Here is a 6392-nt window from a genome sequence, read left to right on the forward strand (position 1 = left end):
CTGGTACCTTCTTGAAGTAGAAAGAACTTGTGAGGTTTAGGATGTTTTTACTGGAACAGGTGGGAGATGTCAGCACTTTGCTTGGATCTGTCTTTGAGGGCAAGTTTCTTCTGTGTTGTCCACTTTTATTTTTGTGGTTTACAAGCATTATTGAAGCAAAAGGAATCTGTTGTCTTACTCTGTAATGACACCAGAATCACAGAGTTGCTCTCCTGCAGATGGTGTCAGCTACAGCAGAGTAACTAAGGATGGACTCAGCTTAAAAAGCGAGTTGTACTTGTTCTTCAGTGTGGCCCAGCACTTTTCCTGCTGGAGGTGATCAGCAAGGAAGAAAGCAGGTGCAGAAGGAAGATGCAGAGAATACTTGGGTTACAAGTTATGGTTGACAAGCAGAAGGATGTTACCTCCTGTAGCTAAGAAAGCAGAAGATGTTTGTGGGATGAGAAGTATCAGGGGTTCTGTTCTGACTTAATTCAGGCTTGAATACTGATTCAACTGTAGCAATACCAAAGAAGTGGGATAGGATTTAATTTGGAGGTGACAGAGCCGAATTAAAGATAGATGCCAAGTGAATTTATGCGTGTGTGTGTGTGTGACAGGATGATGCTGTCTAGGGAAAACTGATACTGAAGGCAAAGAGAGACCTTGGGCAGAGCTGCTTTTTTCCCCTGAAGGAGCACGACAAGAATCTGGAAGAGCTGACACTGTAAGTCAGTAAGCTGAAGGACTAGGTGGAAGAAAAATTTACAGAAGAGCAAGAAATGAAAATAAGAAGTGAGAGTGATTCTGTCAGTGGTATCTGTAAGGCTGAAAGGAGTGAAGAGGTTTGGAGTGTTGGCCAAAGAAAAGGTCACTAGTGTGGGATGATCTGTTTGAGTGGGTTGTGAGTAGCTGAAGCCACACTAGAGTCTGTCTGGTGTGGAACTGGAGAGAAGCTCCAGAGCATGTAAGTGTGGAAACTAGCATGGTTAGTGAGCACTGGGATCAAAGTAGTGGTGGGTTTGAAGTATGCCCTGCACAGTGACAGGAGCTGGGCTTGATGATCCTGATGGGTCCCTTCCAACTCAGCATATTCTATGATTCTCTGCACAGGGAAAAAACTTGCTCTTCTTTTCTAAAGGATATTCTTGTATAGGAACCTCCTTGCTCAACCTGCACATACATGATCTTGCTGCTGGGTGCTGGTGAGAGCTCGTTAACAAAGGGCGATTGATGACTGCCTGCCAGGAGAACACACACACTTAGAGCTGAGGGTGTGATTGTGCAAAGGTCCCATGACTTTTGATGAGCTTTGAGCACGTGCTTACATTTTAGGAGGCGCTCACATGTTTGTCAGGTGGCACAGTCATTCTTTTGTGGCTTGTTTCAGCTTTCACCTGACGGGGTTTTAAACAACACAAGCTTCTCCGGGTGAGAAAAGAGCTGATAAGGGACAAGCACCTCCAGTTTGCTGACCTCAGCAAACTGAAGTGCTGAAGTGCTTCCCTTCAGAGTACTGGTATTGAAATTTGGTAAACTATTTTAATTGAGAAGAATTCAATAAAAATAAAGCTCTAAAAGTAAAACTGCAGTTGTGTTTGGTGTTTTATCGGCCCCAGGTTCTTAGATGAGCATTTTCTGCTCGTTGTTGACGTGGCTAGTAAGGTGAGCTGCAGGATTTTGACTTGGACCAGCAGGTTCAGGTCTGTGTATGATCAGTTGCAGAGATGTAAATTAAGCTCCTATCTTAAGCCAGAAAAAAAAAATCCTTCTTGAAAAACATGATCCACGCTAAATTTTGGGGTGACACATCAACTGAGATGAGCGATGTCTTTGAGGGCATTCCAGTCTTTTTGAAGGGTTTCTTCTGTGGCATTTGAACTAGCCCTGAAGATCAGCCTTTAGTTAGTGTGTTGGGTTGTTCATCTCATAGAGTAAACTAATTTAAATTGGTTCAGAGAGAAACAGTGACAAGTTGTTGCTTGAATGCTTCATGGGGTCTTGGTAGAACGAGGCAGTCGCACATTGAGGGTGGAGCAAAGAGTGTGTTTCTCTCTGGCTGCATCTGACATGGAAGCAAATGTGGAGGCTCATGAGGCTGCTCTGCAGATCAGACCCTGGAAAGAAAATCCCATCTGTGCCAATCAGATTGTTCTTAATGTGCTTAGTCTCTGTGAAACTCAGAAGTTACTTCCACCTGTAATTTTGAAATTGCTTCAGTAAAGCAATTTAGTATTGTTTGATGGACCAGCAAAATAATATTCTTTACTTCTCAGTGAGTGAAATCTCTTTTCATCTAAGCCACTGACTAAACACCAAGTCTGGCTGTGGAAATTCATGGAGCTCAGTTTTCTGTGGCCAGGATTTCACCCTTGAACTCCTCTTCAGGTAATGTTGTTACTTTTGAAAGAGCAGAGCAGATTGCGTGTTTGTGGTTAAATGCAGGAAGGTCACCCAGGCTGTGGTAACATGAGTGGCTCCAGTTATTTAAATGTCAGTAACCTGCTCTGTTCTGAAATATTGTTAGGGAATAGCTGGAAGACTACAGAATATTGAGCTAATTAAACAAACAAACCAAAAGCAAAAAGGAAGCTGAAGTCTGTTGCGTTACCTAGCAAATGTAAAATAATGACATTTTAGTTTTGGGCTGTTTCATTACAGCATCTGTTTGTTACCCAGCATGCAGGATCATGTCACTGACAGTAAAATGTAGGAAGCTTTAATCTCATGATCAGTTTCTGTAACTGTCTGTTCTCATAATAAAGCTTCCTGTCCTTATGAGAGGTTTGGGAGGGTTTTTTGTTTTGGTTTTGTTTGGCTGGGTTTTTTTTTCTCTTCATGAGACTCTACAGACTCAGCCATGAGGGAACTAGGGAAGAGGAACAGATCTTGGCTTGGAAAGTGCACCCTGTGCATTTGCATTGGCAAAAATAGAGTTTGCAGATGATTTTTGCTGTTGAAGCAGCAGTGCCCATGGCTGCTGAGGGGCTCAGAGGCACACACTGGTGCAGAGGTCAAGTAATACCCATCCTTACACTTAAGACTTTTTCCTAGTGCAAAAAATTATACAAGCTGTGCAGTAGTTAACATACTGAAAATATAATTTTACCTGATATGGTAGGAATGGATAGCAGCTTTTAAAGAGGCTCCAGCAGCAGCCTTGGTGTTATTCTGTAATACATTTATTTCAGTGGCTCATTTCAATATTCAGGTTCTTGTGTGTATTGCAATTGCTAGGAGTGCTGTGCTGCAAGACATAGGATGTTCAGCACTTTTGGCAGGACCATGCGGGGGGAAAAAAAGACCATTTTGGCCATATTTTTTTTTCCCCCTTGATAAATGTGCAGGCACTTCTCTTCATGATTGAAATAACTTTGAGCTTGTAATGTCACATGTGATATCCTCACAGGTACCTTCAGCTTGCGCAGATGTTATCCTCACACACTGCAAATTGTTTGCAACTGTAGTAATAAGGAAGCCAAATTTAAGAAACAGAAATTACCACACTGAAAAGCAGGAATCTGAGATGACTACACTGAAAAGCCTCTTGAGTTGACTGCATTTTGTGAGCTTGTGTGTTCTTGTCCATTCTCTTGGCTTTGGGCTTGGAGAGCTGGGGAATTGGGATTGGCAGTTCAGCAAAACACATGCTTTAATTTAAATTTCTGAGTGTTTGAATATTATGTTAACCTTTTAGATTCCATTTGTGAGTAAGTTATGTCTGTCATGAGGCTGATGAGTGAGCAGTGCCAGAAGTGCCTTAACTTTGCCATCAAGCCACTGAAAGGGAGCAACTCAGCTTTGAAGCAATGAAACAGAAGTTCATTGCATCTTTTTTATAATGTTATTCTGTTTATTTTCTGGGTTGCATGCTAGTTGGGGTGTTGGTATTTCTGAAACAGAACCCCCTTTGGGCTGCTTGTTTAAAACTTTAAATCTGTTAACCTTTAGGTATTATCTCCTTGTCATCTCAGTTTTGCAACAGTTTCCTGGTTCTGCATCAAGTGAGGTGAGAAGGGTTTATGTGAGCCACAATTTGAGCTGTACAATATTTAAGTTTAGGTATAGACCATTTCAGCCAATGTGGTGGCAGGAAATAAATGATGTAGTAGCAGAAGAGGAAAAATGAAGGCAAATTTTGCACAGTTAATTACTCTTCCTACTGTGTTGTAATGGATTATGTAGCTTTTTCAAGCAATTTGTTAGATGTGATCATACAGCTTGAAGATCTTAGTGAAAAAAAGGAGTAGCTGAGGCATAAATTACTGCACATGTCTACTACATGTTGCATACAGTTTTTATTTTAACATCATTTTTGTTCTTTGGAAGATTTAAGTGATTATCATAATGCAAATGGCTCACGTAATTGTCCCTTCACATCATTAATTAAAGCACTTGTATTCTTTTGTTCTTTGGATTTTCAGGGGGAAAAAAAGCCCATTTTGTATCAAAATAAATCCTGTGTTGCAGTCTAGATTGCTTAAACTGTTTTCCTCTAAAAGTGGTAACATTTGTATGACTAATTAAAATAAAGTGCCTTTTATCAGCTTGCAAGCTCTGCCATTCAAATTTATTTAGAAATTCTTGTATAAATAAACCATGCAAGTGTATAACCAGCCTAACATGTTAGTATCTTTCAGTTTGAAGCATTGCCAACTACAGATTATATGGCATAAGACTTAAGGCAATAGAGAAGTCAAGGCAAATCCTTTCCTAGGGATCAAGATTGTAGGGACAAAGATAAATAGCACTTCATGCTGTAGAATTGGAATTTTATATTGGCAAAAAGAAAGTTAAATTACAACGTGATGTAAATATCTGTGTTCCTTTCTCCCACAAAACAAAAGTAACAAAGAATGTAATTTAAGCTTTCTAAAATCATCTGAATATTCAAGACATGAATGAGTTTATTGAAAGGGGATAGGAGTGAGTGCAGCTGGATGCTAAAATGGCAATTTTGATTCATCACTTTTTGATGGTCATTATTGAAATAGTTCGCATTGAGTTCTCTGAATGAGTCACAGAGAAATCTTTAAATCACAGCACCTACCTGAGGTGAAACAGAGGAGCTGTGCTTATGAAAATGTGCTTTTACTCCTTCCCACAGTCCACAGATCTCACTGAAAATTTTCCTCCTGTGTTGCAGTCTCCTCGTTTCCCCACCCAGCCCAGAGCATCAGTGTCACTGCTGTTAACATCTCCCTTTCTTCATAATTGAAATGCCACTTGCTTTTGGAGCTGGTGACTTTTAGCATCACTGGGTCATAATTATTGTGGTTGGAGTTTGACCTGGACTGAAATTCTGCATTAGGGTTTATAATTGGTTTATCAGTTTTGCAAAGACAGATGTTAATGGGCAGTCATTTTTTTCCTCTCTTTACCAAGCTCTGCCTGTGATCACAAATTTGATTTGCCTCTTTTCTGAAAGACTGTTCAGCTTTCTTAAAACCAAACCCTGATGGAAGGAAATGTCATTCACTCGCTTCCTCTGCCAGGTGGTTTTTTCTCTTGAGGTTTCCCAGCAGCACAAGGATCAAACCTGCTGTCCAGCTGGAGATGTGAAATAAGACAAGCTTGTGGTTTGGGTGCTGTGTTGCATACATAATGTGCAATGGTTTAAAGGAGAGATGGGGGGGTAGGGAGAAGCAACTCTTGGGCCCCCCTAAAATCCCACTTTGGAAAACAGAATTGCCCCACTCAGATTTTAAAGCCCTAGTCTGAAAACAAAGCTCCATAATCATCTGTCTTTAGATCTGAAAGTGATTTATAATTCTGTATCAATGGCCTTTTCAGACTCATATATATTAGTTTATTCCTAAACTCTACTATCCTGTAAAGATTTTAGAATAAAAATGTTCTTATTTCAAATGTGCCAGTTGTTCCTGGCTGAGCCTTTCTGGAATAGGCACTGTCCATCTTATGTTTGGGAGCTGCTGCTGAGTGTTACAGTCTACTCTTGTAAAGAGCCACCATGGGAAAGCTTATCTCAGGCAAAAAGAGTTTCTTTTAATGCTTTATGTAGAATTTTAGAAATCTGTAGGTGGAAATTCCCATGTGAAAAACTTAAAGCCCTTCAAAACTGGCAAAGAGGTGTCTTGTATTCATTTGGTTTGGAGTACAAAATAATATGCATATGATTATTATTTTTTTTTTTAAAAAAAAATCTATTTATTAATTCAATGAATGAAGCAATGAATGTTTAGTCAAGAATCAAGGAACTGCTTCCAGATTTTCCCAGTAAGGATTAACATCTGACGTAGTCGTGTCATTGCTTCAGCAACTATGGGGTCCTTTATCTGCTCTCACATGTTATGTGCATTTCATTTTTTCCTACAGAGAGGGCTTTGTTTGGAAGGGCAGCCTAACTGGATCTGTGGGTATCAGCTCTACTGGAAAATGTGGGTTTCTGACAG

This window comes from Chaetura pelagica, unplaced genomic scaffold (assembly GCF_000747805.2).
Source record: "Chaetura pelagica isolate M959 unplaced genomic scaffold, ChaPel_1.0 scaffold274, whole genome shotgun sequence".
Lineage (NCBI taxonomy): Eukaryota > Metazoa > Chordata > Aves > Apodiformes > Apodidae > Chaetura > Chaetura pelagica.